Here is a 22,831-nt window from a genome sequence, read left to right as displayed (position 1 = left end):
GCTCCTGCTTGGGTCCCGCCGTCAGCCCAAGTTGGCGTGGCCGGGTCCCGGGCCACTGCTGTGTTTGCTGGAGCTGGGTTCAGGCGGCGGGGGAGGGGAGGGAGCCGCGGCTGCTCTGGTTGTATCGCTTCTCCACGTGTGCTTTTACCTCGCGGTCTGCTCCTCCCTCCGTTGCTCGCTGCCGCTCTCCCCTCACGTTTCCCGAGTTGCGGAGAGCGCGGTGTGAGGGGAAAATCCCGCACCTGGCTTGTCCTGCGGCTCGAGCCGAGAGTCCGGCGGTTTTCTGCCGCTCCGCGGTTGCGGCGGGTAGCCGAGCCGCCCCGGAGCCGCTGTTCCCGCCTGTGCAGGCTCTGGATGCTCTATAACTCTTCCACTTCTCCGCTGCCGGCTCAACTTCCTATACACCTCACTTTTTAGTAAAAGTGTGTATTTTGCTGAGTTTTTTTTTGGTCTTTCCCCCCCCAGGCTGCTTTGGCGTGGTACTTACGCCGCCATCTTAACCGGAAGAGTATCCTGCTTTTTAACCCAGTCTGCAAATCTATGTCTTTTCGTTGGGGCATTGAGACCGTTGATATTAAGAGATATTATTGAAAGGTGTGTATTTATGTTTGCCATTTTTGTGTGTGTGTGTGTGTGTGTTACTGGTTCTATCTGTGCTCTCTTCTGTTAACTGGTATTTGAGTATAGCTTGTTTTTTCTAGGTTCCTTATATGTGTGCTTTTCCTTTTGTTCAGCATGGAGGATTCTATCAAGTATTTTCTGTAGAGCTGGTTTTGTCTTCAAATACTCCTTTAACCTGCTTTTGTCATGGAATGTCTTTATTTCTCCATCTATTTGAATGGATAACTTTGCAGGATAAAGTAACCTTGGTTGACAGTTGTTATCTTTCAGAACTTGGAATATATCACTCCAAGCCCTTCTGGATTTAAAAGTTTGTGTTGAATAATCTGCTGTAATCCTGATGGGCTTGCTTTTGTAGGTAACTTGATTTTTCTCTCTAACTGCTTTCAATAATTTTTCTTTGGTTTGTGTGTTTGGAAGTTTGATTATAATATGGCGAGGGGAGGTTCTTTCTGGGTTTTGTCTGGCTGGGGTTCTAAAGGCTTCCTGTATCTGTATTGGCACCTCTTTCCCAATTTGGGGGAAATTTTCCTCTATGATTTTGTTGAAGATGCCTACTATGCCTCTGGAGTGGAGTTCTTCTCCTTCTACTATGCCCTGAATTCTTATATTGGATCTTTTCATAGTGTCCCGAATATCTTGAAATTCCCACTCATACTTTTCTATAAGTTTGTCTTTCTCTTTGTTGGACTGCATTAGGTCTGCCACCTGGTCTTCTAGCTTAGATATTCTGTCCTCTCCCTCATCCATCCTACTGGTGAGATTTTCTACAGAGTTTTTTATTTCATTAACTGTGTTCTTCATTGCCAGTAATTCTGACTGGTTTTTCTTTATTATTTCTATTTCTCTATTTATGTCTTGTATTGCCTTCTTTATTTCATTAAATTGGTGTCCTGCCTCTTCTTTGATTCCTTTGATTTCCTCTTTGATTTCCTCTTTGATTTCTTCCTTGATTGTTTTCATGTGTTCTTTGACCTCTTTGAACATATTTATAATTATTCTTTTGAACTCTTTCTCAGGCATTTCCTCTAACTCTTTCTCTCTGGAGGACATTTCTGATGCATTAATACTTTTAGGTGGATTTATATCATCTTGCTTTTTAGTGTTTCTTGTGTTATAATGTATATATTTTTGCATCTTGGATTAAGTTAATGCTTGGATTTTCTAGCTAGCTGTGTATTCTTAGCTGTATCAATTGATTTGATGTAATATATTTTCAGGGTAGGACCTTAAGGTATTAGGTGTGGCTCTTAAGACTCTCAGAGTATCTACAAAGATGTTCTTAGGGGTTGAGATTCCCTGCTATAGGAGTATTCAAGCAGGCTGAGTGGAATAAAATACAGGTAGATTCTAAAATTTAACTAAACACTGTACACATTCAATCAAAAACAGCCCCGAGTATGTATGCAAGAGTAGTTATTATAATGACCAGATCTTCTATCAACAAAGAGGTTTAGATTTCTGGTCTGTTGAGGGATCCAAGTCAGCTTGTGACCAAGTGAGACCCTTCCCTGGTGCAATCCCAGTTACCTTGGGTGATTTTGGTCTCAGTCAAGTTGCTGCCTGGGTCGTTGGGCTGCTGTTCTGATTTCTGGAGCTGGGCACTTGCTTTTCCTGCGGGGCAAACCGAGCCGCTGCTGCTGCCTCTGCTGCTCCCATAGCTGCCACCACCGTAGCCACCACCGCTGTTGAAGCTGCCGCTGCTGTGACCACCGCCGCTGCTCCCCCCGAAGCCGCTGCTGCGGGATCTGCAGCTGCTGCCGCTCCTGGGTCCGCTGCTGCTGGGGCCGCTGGTACCGGTGCTGGAGCCGCTGAAGTTGCTGCCGAACTCTGCTCCTGCTTGGGTACCGCCGTCAGCCCAAGTTGGCGTGGCCGGGTCCCGGGCCGCTGCTGTGTTCGCTGGAGCTGGGCTCAGGCGGTGGGGGAGGGGAGGGAGCCGCGGCTGCTCTGGTTGTCTCGCTGCTCCACGTGTTCTAACTCGCGGTCTTCTCCTCACCTGCTCGCTGCCGCTCTCCCCTCACGTTTCCCGAGTTGCGGAGAGCGCGGTGTGAGGGGAAAATCCCGCACCTGGCTTTTCCTGCGGCTCGAGCTGGTCTGGCGGTTTTCTGCTGCGCCGCGGCTGCGGCGTTTGGCCGAGCTGCCTGAGCCGCTGGAGCCGCTTTTCCCGCCTGTGCAGGCTCTGGATGTTCTAACTCTTCTACTTCTCCGCTGCTGCCTCAATTTCCTATACACCTCACTTTTTAGTAAAAACCTGTATTTTGCTGAGTTTTTTTGGTCTTTTCCCCCCCTAGGCTGCTTTGGCGTGGTACCTACGCCGCCATCTTAACCGGAATTCTCCCAGGCATTCTCTACCCTGAATTCTTATGTTTGATCTTTTCACAGTGTCCCGGATATCTTGAAATTCCCATTCATACTTTCTTATTAGTTTGTCTTTCACTCTTTTGGACTGTATTAGATCTGCCACCTGGTCTTCTAGTTTAGATATTCTGTCCTCTCCTTCATCCATTCTACTGGTGAGATTTTCTACAGAGTTTTTAATTTTATTGACTGTTCTTTATTGCTAGTAATTCAGACTGGTTTTTTTTTTATTATTTCTAGTTCCTTGTTTATGTTTTGTATTGACCTCTATTTCATTACATTGGTTTTCTGTGTCTTTAATTCCTTTGATTTCCTTTTGACTTCTTTGAGCATATTTGTAATCATTGTTTTGAAATTTTTCTCAGGCATTTCCTCTAACTCATTCTCACTGGAGGTCATTTCTGATGCATTAATACTTTTTGGTGGATTTATGTTGTCTTGATTTTTGGTGTTCCTTGTGTTATAATGTACATATTTTTTCATCTTGGGTTAATTCAATGCTTGGATTTTCTAGTTAGCTACAGTATTGTTAGACATATCAATCAATGTGATATAATGTATCTTCAAGGGAGGAGCTTAAAGTGTTCGGTGTGTCTCTTAAGATTTTCAGAGTATCTACAAAAATGAACCTTGTTGTTGGGTTTCCCTGCTATGAGAATATTCAAGTAGGGTAAGTGGAGCAAAATACAGGCGGATTCTAAAATTTAACTAAACAATGTACACAGTCAATGACAAATGCACAGAGTTTTATGCAGCAATAGGTATTATGACATCCAGATTCTCTATCAAAGTCACAGTCCCTTAGGGTGTGTGTTGCCCCACACCATTAATCCTGCCAACTAGGAAGCTAAGATTTCTGGTCTGTTGAGGGTTCCAAGTCATCTTGTGACCAACTGAGTTCTTTCCCTAGTGAACAAGAGAAGAGGAAACAAAGGCACTATATATCAGGAAGCAACAAATGACAAGTCCCAGATATAGTTTATTTAAGAATGGCAAATCCGGCCATCCATCAGATGCAACATATAATTTATCCTGACATGTAAGGTACAATTTGCACTTCTGATTCAAGCCTACATACCAGGTTTATTTGGTGGGTACTTACTTGGTGTAATCCCATTTTCCTTTTGGGATTATTTTGATCTCAGTTATGCTGCATTCCAACTTGGGTCCTTCTTTGGTGCACTGTGAGCTCAGGTAGGCCTGCTGGGTTACTGGATTGCTGCTGTGGTCACCTGTGCCGTGTGCTGGCTGCTGTGCAGGTGAGCTCCCTTCCACAAGTTTCTTGTGCTCACTGGTGCTTGCGCTGGTGGCTGGGAAGGGGAGGCTATGGTTGGTAGCTCTAGTTCTCCTGCTGGTCCATGTGATCCTCTTCCTCACTAGCTGCTCCTCTGGTCTTCCCTGTCATCCTCCCTTCACATTTCTTGAGTTTGTGAGCAGGCCAGTATGAATGGAAAATCCCCTCTCCTGGGTTTTCTTGGGGCTCAGGCTGAGCCTGGTGGCTGTGGGACCTGGTGCCTATGCTGCTGGAGCCACTTCTGCCTGCTCTGTGGGCTCTAGACACTCTGGATCTCTCCTATTTCTCTGTTACAGTTGATAATTTCTTATACACCTCACTTTTTAGTAGAAGAATGTATTTTGCTGAGTTTTTCTTTTTCTCCCCTAGGCTGCTTTTTCCTATGCTGCCATCTTAACTGGAAGTCCCTTTTTATTTTATTTTTATTTTTACAGGGAGAGAGACAGAATGAGACAGACAGATAGAGGGAGAGAGAATTGGCACTCCAGGGCTTCAGCCACTGACATTGAACTACAGATGCTTGCACCACCTAGTGGGCATGTGTGACCTTGTTCTTGCCTCAGTATGCATCTGGCTATCTGGTTATCCGCAAAGTTGAATGTGGGTCCTTGGGCTTCGCAGGCAAATGCCTTAACTGTTAAGCCAACAGTCTGGTCACCATTATAAATTTTAAAGTCTTAAAACTTGAGTTTGAGTATGGAAGCTGACTCTAGTCATCCCAACACTCAGGAGGCTGAGAAAAGATTGCCTTATGTTTGAGCCCAACCTCAGAAACTCAGTGTGTTCAGGATAGTCTGGGCTACAGTGCCTCAGACATAAAAAATAAGAATACAAAACTAATTAATAAAAAAAAAAATTTAAAAAAAGGAATCAAAAGTAAATGTACATCAGGCTTTGCTGAAGGGAGGACATGAAAGGAGGATGGCAGGGAAGAATGGAGGAGCAGCTAGTGAGGAAGAGGATCACGTGGACCAGTGGGAGAACTAGAGCTACCAACCATAGCCTCCTCTTCCCCACCACCAGCACAAGCACCAATCAGCACAAGAAATTTGGGGAAGGGAACTCACAATCCTCCTGCCTTAACTTCCTGAGTGTTGGTATGACAGTACCTGTACCCTGGCCTTCTATATCTTGTTTTTCTATGCTTTTCTTTGCTTCTCTTCTACCATGGTCAACCCACAGAGTTGTTCCTGTTCTCAACGTCTTTTAAATTTTTAAAAATTTATTTCTAATGAGAGACAGAGAGAGAAAAAGAGAGAGAGAGAGAGAGAAGGAGGGAGGAAGGGGGGATGAACACGATTGGGCAAATTTCATTGTATCCTTGTATCACTTTTTACATCTGGCTTTATGTTGGTACTGGGGAATCAAACCCAGGCTTGTCAGGCTTTGCAAGCTAGCACTTTTAACTGCTGAACCATATCCCCAGGCTTTGTTTTCAAATTATTGAAAATGCTGTTTTGCAGGTCTTATCTGCAAGCTGATGCAAGAGGATGACAAATTGGATGCCAGCCAAATCATATTTCCTAGTGAGATACTGTTTTAGAAAAAGAGTGGTGTCTTTTACTCAAGGTTTAAACTCAAAGAAACTTCCCCTGATTAATGTGGACAAACTGTTCCTTTTAGATCTAGCTGCTTTTGTAGGAAAAAACCCCCGCAGGGGGCCCCCACGCTCTGCCCGGATAAGGTGACACCCCAAATCACTCACGAGAAGCGGTCTTGATGCAAACTGCAAGAGGATTTTATTCCAAGCGCGCTGGGGCCCACAGTTGTACACCTCACAGGGGTAGAGGACTGCAGAGCCCCGAATGCAGGAACAGGACAGTTTTTATAGGGTTTTTAACAAAGCCTTGTCTTAGACCAATCATTTTCTAATATTAGGAGCCCCGCAGGGTGTTAGCCAGTCAGTTGGTGCCACCCCATAGTTTCTAAGCCAATTAGTTTATGACCTTGGTGGTCAGCATTTGCGCAGGTCCTTGGGTGGGAGTAGCAGAGTGTGGTTCCAGTCTCCTATGACCTTGGAGGTCAGCACTTGTGTAATTCCTTAGGTGGGGGTAGCAGAGTATGGTATCAGCCTCCTATGACCTTGGTGGTCTGAGGCAGGCTGCTACAGCTTATGGTGTGAGCTACTAAGGCTAACAGTGTGGGCTATTAAGGCTTATAGTGTAAGGCTTATAGTGCAGGCTATTTACAGAAACCAAATAAGTGGTTCACTTCATTACTCATTTCCCATCCTTGAGGGCTATCTCATGCCCTTTTACCTAGTTTTATATTAGGAGTGGGCTCTGATATAATGAGAAGAGGGATTCTTTACTTGCTTCCAACAGAGAGTAAAGCCTGAAGTTTGAGGTATGCAGGGAGCCCGCTAAAGCGCCCCTTGGAGCGTGATAGTATTTCTGAGCTTCTGAATTCTTGGGCCTTTCACTTTGTTTGCCTTAGAGTATTACAGGTTTCTACGTGCTACACTTCAAGATTTTCTGTGTGCCTAATTTTGTTTTTTAAACTTTTTTTGTTCATTAATTATTTATTTATTTGAGAGTGACAGACACAGAGAGAAAGACAGATGGAGAGAGAGAGAATCGGCAGGGCTTCCAGCCACTGCAAACAAACTCCAGACGCGTGCGCCCCCTTGTGCATCTGGCTAACGTGGGATCTGGGGACCTGAGCCAGGAACTGGGGTCCTTAGGCTTCACAGGCAAGCGCTTAATGGTTAAGCCATCTCTCCAGCCCCTGTGTGTGCCTAATTTTCTAATGACGTGTAACGTCCTTTCCCTAAGCCCACAGCTTGTTTCTGTACAAATCTAAGTTTGTATGCTAATGGTTACTGTTAATATGTAACCATATATATATATATGTATGTGTATGTGTGTGTGTGTGTGTGTGTGTGTATGCATATGATGTGTTTTCCTTTTTAAAAACTTAAATTTAAAAAAGTCAATTAAACTTAGATTTATTTATTAGAGAGAGAGAGAGAGAGAGAGAGTTTGAGCAAATATGGATGTGCCAGGGCCTCTAGCCACTACAAAGAAATTCTAGACTGAAGCAGCATATTGTGACTCTGGGTTTATATGGGTACTAGGGAACTGAACCTCAGCCTATCAGGCTTTGTGAGCAAGCACCTTTAACAGCTAAGCCATCTTCCCAGTCCTTAGTGTTTTCATAGTACAGTTGTAGGATCTTATTCTATATTGCAATTCTATACAATAGTAATCCTTTCCACTCTAGCATTTCCTGCTTATGGTCCATGGAGATTTAAAAGGTAATGTATATTACTCAGAGCCAGCAAATAGGAGGTAGGGTTGGTCTTCTAACTCCAAATTCCTGACTCTTGACATCTCACAGTTGGTGTGGGCTAATGCCACAGTCTCCAACCCTTCACTTGAAGTTGGAGCAGCCACTGAACAGTACTTCCGGATCCCAACATACAGATGCTCAGGCCTTCAGTGGGATCTGGTCGCCAGCACTACGTTTCCCAGAGGGCCAAAGGGCAAAGCCTCAGACGACTGGGTGGTACAGGCAACCAATCCACAGCGGCGTGGAGATCGCGAAGCCCAATCACAGGCCGGAGGAGGAGGCGGGCCCTCGCGCCGGAGGCTAGATTGAGCCAACTCCGGTATCCGGCCCTCCTCCCAGGGAGGTTCCTGCCCTGCTGAGAGGAAGCCGGTTTCCCTCCTTACCCCCAGGCCTCGCGTGGCGGCTCCTGGCCCACGCCCCAGATCCTGAGCTCGTCCGGCCCGCGCTGGCTCGCGTCCCCTGCGGCCGTTACTGTGGAGGACTCGCCTTCTGTTCCGCGTCCTGGGTCCGAGGACGAGTCGCGTGTCGCCTGCGCAGTCGCAACTCGGTAACGCCGCGAGGCCCTCCGCGCGGCTGGCTGTCCGCCACGCTCCCTCCCTCCCTCCCTCCCTCGTAGCCTGTGCGTGTCCGCCTCCGCCGGCGAGAACCGCCGTTTCCGCCAGGCGCTCCTTCCCCGCGGGGACGACGTCGCAGCCGCCCGACGCAGCACTCCTTGCGGAGTAGTCCAGCAGGGTCCCGGGTAAATGTTGCATGATGTAACGTTCTTTTTCAGTAACTACTTGTGAGACGTATACTTCCAGAGAAAGGTCACGTGCTGGCAGATAAGGCAGCCCAGGGAAATGGGATAAGGAGTCGGCATCTCAAGTGTTTCTAGTTCTGTGATTCTGGATTCAGCAACGAGAAAAGGCTAGTTGAGCACAAGAGATGGTGATTTCAGTTTTATAATGAATCTATAGATGTCTTAAGATTTGTGGGTAAGAGCTACGGAGAAGGCTTAGCTGTCAAAAGCACTTGTTTACAAAGCCAGTTGGCCCTGGGTCGATTCCTCAGTATCCACGAAAAGCCAGATGCAAAAAGTGGTGCATGCATCCAGTATTTGCACCTGCAAGAGGCCCTGGCAGGCCTATACTCTTTTCTCTCTCAAATAAATAAAAATATTAAAAACCTATTTTGCGGTGGAAGCCAATTGTCAGCAAATGGCATGCACCTGTACTCTTAGCACTTGTGGAGGGTGGTGGAGGCTGGAGACTTAGAAGTTCATGGTCCTCCTTAGCTACATAGTGTGTTTGAGCCCACTCTGGGCTACATGAGACCCTGTCTCAACAAAATAAAAATAAATGTGGGGAAATACATCCATAAAACGTATGAGGTACATGGTAAGAGATGTAGAAGCAAGAGAATTGGCAATAAAGATAGAACAATGACTATGGTATGACAATGTGAGGATGTTCAACCTCAGAAAGAGGGTGCATATTAAACTGTTAGCCCAGAAGAGAGTTATAAGAGGTTAGCTAGTGGCCCAATATATTGATATTAGAGCCTCGACATTTGGGACTTGTAGACTTGTTCTTGAAACTAGACTGACTAAGGACATATCACTGTTGCTGTATAGTAAGATAATAGCTCTCTGATAACTGTATTACATGGTTATTTGGCTAGCATCTTAGGGCTCCAGCAGGGCTCAATTCAAGTTTTGCATGATGTAACAGTCTTCAGTAAGTATTTGCTGGACATCTGTTGCCAGAGAATGTTCAGGTGCTTGGAGATAAGTAAGGCAACAAAGACAACCAAGCAGCAGGAAATTGTTAATTTCTGCCTGTATTTATCACTCTGTAAACTTCAGTGTGGTTTTACTATCTTAACGGGTCCCCAGTCTCCACCTCCTTGTACTCAGTGGGCAGAGATGGGATGGGGTATAGTCATCTCTACTTAATTTAAGAAAGGAAGAGTGGGCTGGAGAGATGGCTTAGCGGTTAAGGTGTGTTGCAGCCAGTTTTGCATTACTAGCAGAAATCACCCAACCAAGAGCATCTTGGGGAAAAAAATGGGTTATTTTGGCTTACAGACTTGAGGGGAAGCTCCATGATGGCAGGGGAAAACAATGGCATGAACAGAGTGGACAACGCCCCCTGGCCAACTTAAGATGGGCAATAGCAACAGGAGAGTGTGCCAAACACTGGCAAGGGGACACTGGCTGTACCACCCATGAGCCCATTTCCCAACAGTATACTCCCTCCAGGAGGCGTTAATTCCCAAATCTCCATCAGCTGGGAACCTAACATTCAGAATACCTAAGTTATGGAGGACACCTGAATCAAACCACCACATTCTGCACCTGGCCTCCATAAACTGATACCCATACATGATATAAGTTACAATGTATTTGGTCAAACTTTAAAAGTCCCAAGGGTTTTTAATCAATCCTAATGATGTTCAAACATTCCCATAGTCCAAGATATATATATATATATATTTGTTTATTTTTATTTATTTATTTGACAGTGACAGACAGAGGAAGAGGAAGAGGCAGAGAGAGAGAATGGGCACGCCAGGGCCTCCAGCCACTGCAAACAAACTCCATATGCGTGCGCCCCCTTGTGCATCTGGCTAACGTGGGTCCTGGAGAATCAAGCCTCGAACCAGGGTCCTTAGGCTTCACAGGCAAGCACTTAACCGCTAAGCCATCTCTCCAGCCCGTCCAAGATCTTTTAACTGAGCCACAATACCAAAAAAAAAAAAAAAAAAAAAAATCCCCCCAAAACCCATAATGGCCTAGAATAAACACTCATTCTGCAAAAGAAAGCACTGGGAATGGCAAAGAAATAGTCAACTAATAAAAGATTTAAACAGGGCAAACATAAAACTCTATAGTTTGAAGTCAAAAAACTCTAGTCAGTGAAAAGTCTCCAAGTCTGATAATTCTAACCGGCAACATCCAGGTAGGCTACTCACAGTCCTGGAAAACTTTATCGGGGCTGGCAGCTCTCTTTAGCAGCCATCCTGTGGTCCTGACATCCATACTGGGTCTCCACTGCAACCCACTCTCCATCCTCACAGCTCCATTGGGTCTCCATGAAGGTATCCAGCAAACCTGCTTTACACCGCCCATGACCATTCAAAACACAAGACCGTGTTGCAAACTCAATGACCTTCTCTTTCTTGCATTTTTTATACTCTATAATACCAGATAGGGTGCCAGTTTGTTAATCCAGAGGGGACTAAAGCAGACTTTGACGAACAGGACACTTCTTAAGCATTCAGGCACCTTCAAAAGACTGCATTCTTTTTGTGGTTCCAATGCAGGTCAGCTTGTCCAATCTCAATGGTTGTAGTCTCTCAATTGCAGCTGAATTGGCAGTGATTTCACCCAAAGATTTCATTTTTTTTCTGTGCTTTATCTCTCTGCTCACATCAGTCCATTTCTATGCAATGCAACCCTGCACAACTTCTCAGGACATGGGTATAACAGCAAGCTTCTTATGCAAACTGCCCAGCCCAGGCAATGCTCTTTCCCACCCTCACAAGCCAAACCTCACAGTCCATAGTTTTTACTGCATTTCAGGTCTTTCAACTCTGACCAGAATAGTCCATCATGCTGTACTTACAGCTTTGCAAGGCATCTCTTAGGCCAAGGTTTCAAATCTTTCCACATTTCTCTTGAAAATCAACTCCAAAAGGCCAGAGCCACACAGGTGTCTATCAGCAGTTCTACTGCTCTGGTACCAACTTTACTGTTGCATTCAGGTTCACATTGCTGGCAGAAATCACGTGACCAAGAGCAGCTTTTGTGAAAAAAGGGGTTATTTTGGCTTATAGACTCAAGGAGAAACTCCATGATGGCAGGGGGAAACAATGGCATGAGCAGAGGGTGGATATCACCCCCTGGCCAACATAAGGTGGACAATAGCAACAGGAGAGTGTGCCAAACACTGGCAAGGGGAAATCAGCTATGATACCCATAAGCCCACAATATACTGACTCCAAGAGGTGTTAATTCCCAAATCTCCATCAGCTGGGAACCTAGCATTCAGAATTCCTAAGTTTATGGGGAACATCTGACTCAAACCACCACAAGGTGTTTGCCTGTAAAGCTAAAGGACCTTCTTTAAATTCTCCAGGACCCATGTAAGCCAGACATATAAGGTGGCACATGTGTCTGGAATTTGTTTGCAGTGGCTGGAGGCCCTGGCACACCCATTCTCTTTCTTTCTCTGTATGTCTGCCCCTCTCTCACTTTCAAATAAATAAATAAGGTATTTTTAAAAAGAAGAGTAATTTCTCCTTCCTTAATAGGAATTACTGTCAGAAGCAAAATGCCTCTAAAAATTTTGAATAGCTCACTAGTGAATGATCTTTTTACGGAAAATGTTGAAAAGCTGTTTAATTTTTGGATCTAGTCCATTCCCCTCACTCTAGGGCTTTTCTCCGTAGACAGTAAGTCTAAGGCTTTCAAGGAATTCTTAAGCCAGGCTTGTGGCTTAGAAATGACAGGTATTCTTGCTTCTTCATTTGTGTTGTATTTTCAGTTAGGTTTTAACTTCCTCAAACCCCTTAGTCACTTGTGTTCAGTCTTTTTTTCTTTTTTTAATTTCTTTCAGTATTATTTCCCTTTATAGTAACAAGTCATGGGAGGATTATTTTATTTTTTTCTATTTTGGTTTTTCGAGGTAGGGTCTCACTCTAGCCCAGGCTGCCCTGGAGTTCACTCTACATTCTCAGGGTGACCTTAAACTCACTGTGATCCTCCTACCTCTGTCTCTGAGTGCTGGGATTAAAGGCGTGTGCCACCACGCCCGGCTGGATTACTTTATTTTTAATGTAGGGTCACTCTATGCTAGGCTTGCCTGGAACTCACTCTGTAACCCCAGGCTGGGGCCAAACTCACAGAGATCCTCTTACTTCAAACCTCTCAAGTGCTGGGATTAAAGGTGTGAGCCCGAATGCCTGGTGGAGGCTGAGACTCAGACTTACTTTATTTTTGTTTTTGTTTTTTCAAGGTAGTGTCTCACTGTAGCTCTGGATGACCTGGAATTCACTATTCTCAGGGTGTCCTCGAACTCACAGCAATCCTCCTACCTCTGCCTTTGGATGGCTAGGATTAAAGGCGTGTACTACCACACCCGGCTCAGACTTACTTTTATTTATTATTATTTTTTTTCGAGGTAGCGTCTCGCTCTAACCCAGGCTGACCTGGAATTCACTGTGTTGGGGGTGGCCTTGAACTCATGGTGATCCTCCTGAGTGCTAGGATTAAAGGCTTGTGCCACCACACCTGGCTCAGACTTTTAAAAGAAGGTTCTGATGATAATTAGAAACAGGGAATTGGGATGGCAATTTGAAGCCCGTGAAAGATAATTTCCTACTGGAAAAGCTGAGGGACTAAATGGCATTTACACCAAGGTTTCTAGAGGAAGACATTTTAGGTTCTCTAAATAGGAAACAAGCATCTGGGTAATGTAGAAGCAATTACTTTTTTTTCTCCCCTTGGAGACAAGGCCTCTTATAGCCCAGGCTGACTGGGAGGTCAGTATGTATTCTCAGGGTGGCTAGAACTCACAGCAGTCTGCCTACCTCTGCCTCCCAAGTGCTGGAATTACAGGCGTGCACTACCATGCTGGGCGTGGCTGCAGATTTTTTTTTTTTTTTTCCGAGGTAGGGTCTCACTCTACCGTAGGCTGACCTGGAATTCACTGTGTAGTTTCAGGGTGGCCTTGAACTCATGGTGATCCTCCTACCTCTGCCTCCCAAGTGTTGGTATTAAAGGTGTGTGTCACCATACCTGGCTTTATTTATTTGTTTTTTTGTAATTTTTTGTATTGTTTTATGAGTGTGTGTGTGTGAGAGAGAACTGGCACACCAGGGCCTTCACCCACTGCAAGTGATGCGTGTGCCATCTTGTGTGCATGTGCAACCGTGTGTGCTTGTGTTACCTTGTGTGTCTGGCTTATGTGGAATCTAGAAAGTCAAACATTGTTTCTTACTTAGGCTTCACAGGCAAGTGCCTTAACTGCTAAGCCATCTCTTCAGCCTGGCTGCAGAGTTTTGTATTCAATTGCCACTCATTTATTTTATTATGTGTACCATTTTATCTGCATTTCCTTTTTTTTTTTTTAAAAAAAATATTTATTTGAGAGAGGGAGAAAGAGAGAAAGAATAGGTGCTCTAGGTCTTTCAGCCACTGCAAACAAACTCCAGATGCATGTACAACCTTGTGCATCTGGCTTACATGGGTCCTGGGGAATTGAACCAAGGTTCTTTGGCTTTGCAGGCAAGTGCCTTAACCACTAAACCATCTCTCCAGCCCCTGTGTTTCCTTTTTACAGTTCTCTTGTTTCTATAGACTTTCACATATATCCATATATTTGCAAATGTACCTATATGTCTCAGCAAACTTGCAGTCTCAAGAAACATGAGCACAAATTTTGTATATGTTGGGGTAGGATTGCTTATGGCAAGTTGTGAACTGTTTTACAAGAGTGAAATTTGCAAGAATGTTGATAGTTAATTATTTCTAACATTTTCATTCAGAATTTCATCCTTAAAGATCAGCTACATTATTGTGGTATATCTGGTTATTGACATGTAGTATTCCTCCTGTGAGTGTTCATTATATTTTATTTACTTAGATATTCCTAAGTTTGCTTTCACCTTTCTACTCCTGCTATTATCTCTGCATTTTTTAGGGATTTTATTTTTATTTATTTTTTAAAGTATTATTTGAGAATGTTGAGAGAGAAAGACAGGGGGAGAGAGAGAGGGAGGGGGGAGGGAAGGAGGGAGGGAGAGGGAGAGAGAGACAGAGACAGAATATGGGCATGCTAGGGCCTCTAGCCACTGCAAACGAACTCCAGAAGCATGTGCCACCTTGTGCATCTGGCTTACGTGGGTACTGGGCAATCGAACCTAGATCCTTAGTCTTTGCAGGCATGTACCTTAACCACTGATCCATATGTCTCTCCAGCCTTCTTGTAGGGATTTTAGTAAGACTTCTTTAGAAAAAAAATCTAGGAGTGAAATTGCAACTGTTTTTGCATGCTTAATTGAACTGAGTCCTATTAGGCGGCTCTCCAGAATTGCTGTAGCTATCTCCATTCCAGCACGCATGTATGGAGGGTCAGATTATCATTGGCAGTATCTACTATTCCAAGTACTGCATGTCTCTTAAAAGTAAATCATAATTTGGTATTATCTTGTTCTAATTTACATCTCTAGTAGCTCATGAGCATCTCTTTGTTCAGTTTTCTTCCCGTCCTTTTAAAACCTTATTATTGTCCCCTCTTCCACGATGTTCCTTTAACTTGGATTGGATGATAGAGATATTTAACACTGGGCACTCTACAGTACAGTTATATTCTCAATATTTTTTTTTATAGTGAAAAAAAGGTGTTTAGAATTAACCAGCTGAATCCAGTTTAGATGATCCCAGTTTTGTTGGCGACATCCAAAGCATCATTATCGGGAGCCAGCTGAACATGTGCCTTCTTGTCTCCACCAGGCCTGATCAGGGTAGTGACCTTGATCACATCAATGCCATGAGCTTCTTCTCAGTCTGTTTTGTTTTAATTTTTATTTATTTATTTGAGAGCGACAGAGAGAGAGAGAGAGAGAGAGAGAGAGAGAGAGAGAGAGAGAGAGAGAGAGAGAGGGGGAGAGAATGGGCGCGCCAGGGCCTCTGCAAATGAACTCCAGGCGCGTGTGCCCCCTTGTGCATCTGGCTAACGTGGGTCCTGGGGAATCGAGCCTTGAACCGGGGTCCTTAGGCTTCTCAGGCAAGCGTTTAACCGCTAAGCCATCTCTCCAGCCCTTCTCAGCCTGTTTGACCTGGTACTTGTTAACCTTGACGTCCACAGTGAACACCAGTGTGTGGTTGTCTTCTTTCTTCTTCATGGCTGACTCGGTGGTCGGGGAACTTGCTGATGCACAGTGGGCAAGCTTGTTTCTCCTGGGGGTGTTCTTCCCAGGGTATTTAGGCTGCCTCCAGAGGTGCAGGGTCTCTGGGAGGTGGGTGACGTGCGGATCTTTTTCTTTTTGTGCCTGTGGACACCTTTCAGGGTGATCTTCTTGGCTGTCAGAGCCTTTGCTGTGGCTTCCCCTTTGGGAGGGGTGGGAGCTTCCTTGTTCTTTTGGGACATCTTGGGGAAAAGCTATTATTTTGATGAGTCTTGAGTCTCTCCAATAATCACCACCAACTGCAAAATGAAATTTCTCTTACCAGAGATCACAGCAGTATGTTACTATCTACAACATAAATATTTAGAGGGAAATTTGATTGGCACAAATATCAATTTTTGACAAAAAGTAGTCATTTCCCTCCTAGGACATATAATCTGTGCAGCCTTTATAGGCTTTTGACTAGATTTTCAGTATCAGGCATGAATTCTGTCCCATGGAGTGGGCCTCAAATCCAATCAGAAAGCAGATGATAATACCATAACAATCATACTACTCTTGTATTAGTGGGTACATTTTGCTTGGCTGGTGGGTTGTGCCCCTCTTAGGTAAGACCACCACTGGGTAAGATTGTTGATAACTTTTATCCCCTGCAGCTATAGCATCTTCCAGCACTGTGACAGCTAGCTAGCAGGGAAAAGGCTTCTAGCTCAGTTCCAACTAGATTTCTCAGTGTCCTGCAACCAAAACAAGTGGTATTTTCTGCAATAAAGTCTTCCCTTCTAGTTCTGGTGGCCTACCAAGAGTAGTGGCAATAGCTTGTATTGTTTTGGGGGTCTTAGGGGCCTCCATGCCCAACTCACTGGAAGCTGTTCTGTCCCTGGCACTAGGATTTTCTGTAATAACCTTTGGCTTCTGGGAGCAGCATTATACATCCGTACAAAGTACTTGTGTTCAAACTTAAAAGATGATAAGTTATAGATATGTGTATAAGTAGGTTTCCATGTGGCTTTTTCACACATCTTTAGTTTTAGTTAACTGTACCCCCTGCAGCACCACCACCCTTTTTGAGTCAGAGTCTCATATAGCTCAGGCTGGTCTCAACCTTGCTATTGAACTGATCCTTCTGGCTCCACCTAAGTGCTCAGATTACGTATAAGCTACCATGCTTAGCCTTCATTTCTCTTGACAATATTTATATCTTTTGCCCAGTTTCTAGTTTTAATTGTTTACTAATTTGCATCACCACATGAATGTGTACCTGCTTGCATGCACATCCACACACATGAACATGTGTACACATGTACAAATTAAAGGGTGCTAGTCATGTAGCTCAGTAGTAGTGTGTGTTTATCATGCATAAGGATTCAATCCCTAGCACAGACACACATGTACCTTAGAGCTTGGATTTTTGAGATTTAAGAAGTACCTTTCTATTCAAAGTCATAGAAGTTTTTCACATCAATTGTAAAACAAGTTTAGAAAGACTTCAGTTTAGAGAGATGATGGATAGAACTTGAGAAGGACAGAGGGCAAAGTTCCTCCTATGCAGCAGTAGGGATTTCCAAAAATGGACAAGCCTCTTACTTTATTTTTAAAAATCTTGGGCTGGAGAGATGGCTTAGCGGTTAAGCGCTTGCCTGTGAAGCCTAAGGACCCCGGTTCGAGGCTCAGTTCCCCAGGTCCCACGTTAGCCAGATGCACAAGGGGGCGCACGCGTCTGGAGTTCGTTTGCAGAGGCTGGAAGCCCTGGCGCGCCCATTCTCTCTCTCTCCCTCTATCTGTCTTTCTCTCTGTGGCTGTTGCTCTCAAATAAATAAATAAATAAAATTTAAAAAAAAAAAATAAATAAAAATCTTTCATCATGTTTTATGTTGTGATTCAACAAATACAATCTCACTATTTGTGTGTGTGACAACTGGGATATTTTTATGATATAGAATGAAGTATCCTAAAGTCCAAAGCCCAAGTTTTTATTTGCAGATTAAAACGTGTACAGTAGGGACCCTATGTACATGCTCTAGTGGGAGGTGGAGTGAAGCACTCTCCACAGATTTACTAAATGTATGTATGTATTTGCTGTGTGGATGAGATACAAGGAAAAAGATGTGTAAATAATATTGATTGATATTTTGATATTGACTTACTATGTGGCAGATGTCACAGGCCATATTTCATTGTCTATGGAAAAGGTTGCATTTTTTTTTTCCTGGAATGTTTGAATACTTCCCCTCCCTCCCCCAATGTAGGGTCTTGCTCTAGCTCAGGCTTACATGGAATTCACTATGTAGTTCCATGCTGTCCTTTCACTCATGGTGATCCTCCTACATCTGCCTCCTGAGTGCTCGGATTAAAGGGGAGTGCCAGTACGCCTGGCCTGAATACCTTGTTACTCCTGCCTTAACTTGAAGTATGAGAGCTTTGGGCTTTGTATAATTGTTGTTTTGTTTTTTTCCCCACAGCTTTTGACTTTGTAATATATAGAAATCTTTAGCGCTTCCATCTTATGTGATTATGACAGCTAGGAGGAGCTGTCACAATCACATTTACCAGGTGTTTACTATAAACCATGCACAGATGTCTCATTTAATGACTTATGTGACTCTAGTACAAGGTTGTTTTTTTTTTTTTTTTTTTTTTTTTTTTTAGGTAGGGTCTCATTCTAGCCCAGGCTCAATTCACTATGTAGTCTCAGGGTGTCCTTGAACTCATGGTTACTCTCCTACCTCTGCCTTCTGAGTGCTGAGATTAAAGGCATGTGTTACCATGCCCAGTTCAACTCTTATGACATGCTCTCCTTTTATTATTAAGTTCTGATGATGAGGGCAGGCCTTAAGTTTCCCCTGTTTGCAGAACAAGAGAAGTCTGACCCAAGACCTTCTAGCTACTTAGGGAATCTGAGAATAAAACCCAGGTTATTTAATTTTTCTCACCCTGCCATCTTTATTTTATTTTATTTATTTTATTTTTTTTTGGTTTTTCGAGGTAGGGTCTCACTCTAGCCCAGGCTGACCTGGAATTCACTCTGTAGTCTCAGGGTGACCTTGAACTCATGGTGGTCTCCTACCTCTGCCTCCTGAGTCCTGGGATTAAAGGCGTGCACCACCACACCCAGTTAAACCCTGCCATCTTTAATCAAGTCACAGTACTGATAAACATTTGCATTGTGAGTTGGCCAAATCAATGTAACACTTGAATTTGCTTATAGTCTAAAACAACTGAGCCATAGCCTATCAATTAGACATGCCTCATTCAGCCCTGCCTTTTCTATGTATTGATTTGCTTTGGTACTTGAAGTATTCCTGGTTGTGCCACTAGATCTTTGTTCCTTTGTTGGGAAGTGTTTTCTTTCCTGTAAGTTCAGTGAACACAGACAGGCACAGTGGCACATTAGCATTTGGGAATTGGAGGCAGTAGGACCAGGAAGTTAAGGGCATCCTTAGCTACATAGTGAGTTAGTGGTACACAACTGTAATCCTAGCACAAAGGAGGCTGAAGCAGAGGGATTCAAGTTGGAGGCCATCCTGAGCTATGAAAAAAGAATAGCTCTGTGGCTACCATGTGGTCCCTGTTTCTTGCATTGTTTGCCTAAGACTCTGGTCAGTAAGGATTTTAAGTGCCACATTACAGCTGTTCTTCCATTTCTGATTTAGGTTTTTATTTATTTATTTGGGAGAGAGAAAAAGGCAGACAGAGTGAATATGGCACACCAGGGTCTCCTGCCACTGCAAATGAACTCCAGATGCATGTGCCACTTCGTATATCTGGTTTTACATGGGTACTGGGGAATTAAACCTGGGCCATCAGGCTTTGCAAACAAGTGCCTTTAACCACTGAGCCATTTCTCCAGCCCTGATTTAGGTTTGAAATAACCTTTTGCTTGTTCTTTCTTGTCCCTCACTTTGTCATTTCTAAGTGTGCATGTTGTTTGTGTGTGTGCATGTGGAGGCCAGAGGGCAACCTTAAATACTGTCTCTCTTTTTGAGGCAGGGTTTCTCACTGGCTTGGGACTTGACAATCAGACAAAACTAACTGACTAGGGATATCCAGGGGTCTACCTGTCTTTTCCTCTTGCATTGGGATTACAGGCACATGCCACTACATCCTGTTTTTTGAGGTAGGATCTCACTGTTACATCTTGTTTTTTGGTATGGGACCTGAGGATCAAACTCAGGTCCTCATGCTTCCTAACTGAAGTATCTCCCCAGCCCTGCCATTTCATTAAGGAATATGTAGTGAACATTTAGGCGCCAGGTATTCTTCTTGGTGTTGAGGATAGAGACGAATTAGTTTAGACAGTCTTTTTCCTCAAAGGAGCTTGTGAACGTAGAACCAGCTCCATTCAAGTTGAGCCTTTTTCTCCTTTCAGGGAACACAGAAGAGAATGTTGACAATATAGATTGGTGACATAGTGGTCTATTTTGAGTAACTTATAGTCAGTTTCATATTGTTGGGATGAACTTTCAAACAGACACAGTTTATGGGAGGAAGGGACTTATTTCAAGCTTATTCATGGGGGGGGGGCATCAATGATTGAAGAAGATGCTTCTATACATCCAAGCACAGAGAAATAACCAAAAAGCCAGTAAAAACAAAAAGCAGCAAGTACCAGGGTCCCTGTCAGAGCTCAGACTGCTTTATATACCTTTGGGCTTGCAATCAGATCCACCCCCAAACTCACCTAAGGGCTGGACCTCAGGATCTGCCCCCAGTGACACCTCCTCCAGTCAGATAGCTTGAGGTCCAAGTTACAAGTTTAATAAAAATACCTGAGTCAGGCCTGGAGAGATGGCTTAGCGGTTAAGTGCTTGCCTGCGAAGCCTAAGGACCCTGGTTCGAGGCTGGATTCCCCAGGACCCACATTAGCCAGATGCACAAAGGGGTGCATGTGTCGGGAGTTCATTTGCAGTGGTTGGAAGCCCTGGTGCGCCCATTCTCTCTCCCTCTCTCTCTCTCTATCTGCCTCTTTCTCTCTCTGTCACTCTGAAATAAATAAATACAAAATTAACAAAAAAAATTAAAAAAATACCTGAGTCAACTTCTGGTTAAGATGGCAGTATAGGAACCATGCCAAAGCAGCCTAGGGGAGAAAAAGCCCAAAAGAAACCCAGCAAAGCACACTCTTCTACTAAAAAGTGAGAAGTATAAGAAGTTATCACCTGCAGCAGAGAAGTAGGAGAGATCCAGAGCACGTAGAGCCTATAGAAGCAGGCAGAAATGGCTCCAGCAGCAGCAGCACCAGGTCCATGTGGCCACAGCTGCAAAGCTTGGCTTGAGCCACAGGAAAAGCCAGGTGAGGGGATTATCCACTCACAACGTAGCTCCTTGCAAACTGAAGAAACCTGAAGGGAGAAGAGCAGGGACCAACTAAGGAGCAGATTATGAGGAAGAGGATCTTGAGGACCAGTGGGAGACCTTCAGCCACCATCCACAGCCTCCCCTCCCCCACCGCCAGCACAAGCGCCTGCAAGCACTAGAGACCTGGGTAAAGGAGCTTACCTACACAGCCCCTGGCACAGGTGATCAGAGCAGCGAACTAGCAACCCAGCCAGCCTACTTGAGCACATGGTGCAGCAAAGAGGGACCCAAGCAGGAGTGCAGCATAACTGAGACCAAAACCATTCCTAAAGGTAACTGGGATTACACCAGGTCAGTAACTGCCAAATAAGCCTGATGTATAGCCTTGAATGGGAAGTACTAATGGTTCCTTCCATGTCAGAATAAGTTATATGTTAAATCTGATGGATGGTTGGATTTGCCATTCTTAAGTAAGTTATATTTTGGGCTTGTCATTTGGTGCTTCCTGAGTTATAGTGCCTTTGTTTCTTCTTCTGTCATATGGTAGGAAAGGGTCTCACTTGGTCACAAACTGACTTGGAACCCTCAACAGACCAGAAGTCTTAGCCTCTTAGTTGACAGGATTAAGGGTGTGGGGCAACATGTACCCTAAGGGACTGTGACTTTGTTAGAGGATCTGATTATTATAATACCTACTCTTGCATGAATACTCTGTGCTGTTTGTCATTGAATGTGTACATTGTTTAGTTAAATTTTAGAATCTGCCTGTATTTGGTTCCACTCAGCCTACTTGAATACTCTTCATAGCAGGCAAACCTAACAACAAGGGTCACTTTTGTAAATACTCTGAAAATCTTTTTTTTTAAAATTTTTATTAACATTTTCCATGATTATAAAATATATCCCATGGTAATTCCCTCCCTCCCCACCCCCACACTTTCCCATTTGAAATTCCATTCTCCATCATATTACCTCCCCATTACAATCATTGTAATTACATATATACAAATATCAACCTACTAAGTATCCTCCTCCCTTCCTTTCTCTTCCCTGTATGTCTCCTTTTTAACTTACTGGCCGATACTCTGAAAATCTTAAGAACCACAGCTAGTACCTTAAGCTCCTACCCTGAAGATATACAACAGCAGATTGGTTAATACATCTAATAATACTGCAGATAATTAGAAAATCTAAATATTAAATTAATCCAAGATACAAAAATATGTACATTATAACACAAGAAACACAAAAAAATCAAGACAGTATAAACCCACCAAAAAGTATTAGTACATCAGAAATGACCTCTAGTGAGACTGGTTTAGAGGAAATGCCTGAGAAAGATTCCAAAAGAATGATTATAAATATATTCAAAGAAATAAAAGAAGACACAGGAAACCAATTTAATGAAATCAGGAAGTCAATACAGGACATAAATAAGGGAATAGAAATAACAAAGAAAAACCAGTCAGAATTATTAGCAATGAAGAACATAGTCAATGAAATAATAAAATCTGTAGAAAAATCTCACCAGTAGAATGGATGAAGGAGAGCATAGAATATCTAAACTATAGGACCAGGTGAAAGACATAATACAGTGAAACAAAGCGAAAGACAAACTAATAGGACAGTATGAATGAGAATTTCAAGATATTTGGGACACTGTGAAAAGATCAAACATAAGAATTCAGTGTATAGTAGAAGGAGAAGAATTTTACTCCAAAGGCATAGTAGGCGTTTTCAATAAAATCATAGAAGAAAACATCCCCAAATTGGAAAAGAGATGCCAGTGCAGATAGAGGAAGTCTTTAGAACACCAGCCAGACAAAACCTGCAAAGAACCTCTCCTCACCAAATGACCAAACTGCCAAACCAAAAAAAAAAAAAAAAAAATACACACACACACACACACACACACACACACACACACACACACGTATATACACATACATACAGAAAGTAGTTAAAGAGAAAAATTAAGTCACATACAAAAGCAAGCCCATTAGGATTACAGCAGATCACTCAACACAAACATTAAAAGCCAGAAGGGTTTGGAATGATGTATTCCAAGTTATGAAAGTC

At 43.6% G+C, this 22,831-nt stretch overlaps 1 protein-coding gene across 3 annotated transcripts in view; it reads left to right on the top strand.

Moving 5' to 3' along the window:
- The first annotated feature begins 7,960 nt into the window (after nt 1–7,960).
- Nucleotides 7,961–22,831, top strand: part of Mtr (5-methyltetrahydrofolate-homocysteine methyltransferase) — a 161,761-nt gene continuing 146,890 nt past the window's right edge. For 2 of the 3 annotated variants that reach the window (XM_045151421.1, XM_004662193.2), the window contains exon 1: nt 7,961–8,111. The gene's annotated coding sequence lies outside the window, so the exon portion shown is untranslated. Of the gene's footprint in view, nt 8,112–8,189; nt 8,304–22,831 lie in introns of those variants that run through there. The other variant, XM_045151420.1, reaches the window with a different exon arrangement.

Source organism: Jaculus jaculus, chromosome 6 (genome assembly GCF_020740685.1).
Source record: "Jaculus jaculus isolate mJacJac1 chromosome 6, mJacJac1.mat.Y.cur, whole genome shotgun sequence".
Lineage (NCBI taxonomy): Eukaryota > Metazoa > Chordata > Mammalia > Rodentia > Dipodidae > Jaculus > Jaculus jaculus.
The sequence above is the reverse complement of the archived record's forward strand: the minus strand, read 5'-3'. Positions and strand labels throughout refer to the sequence as shown.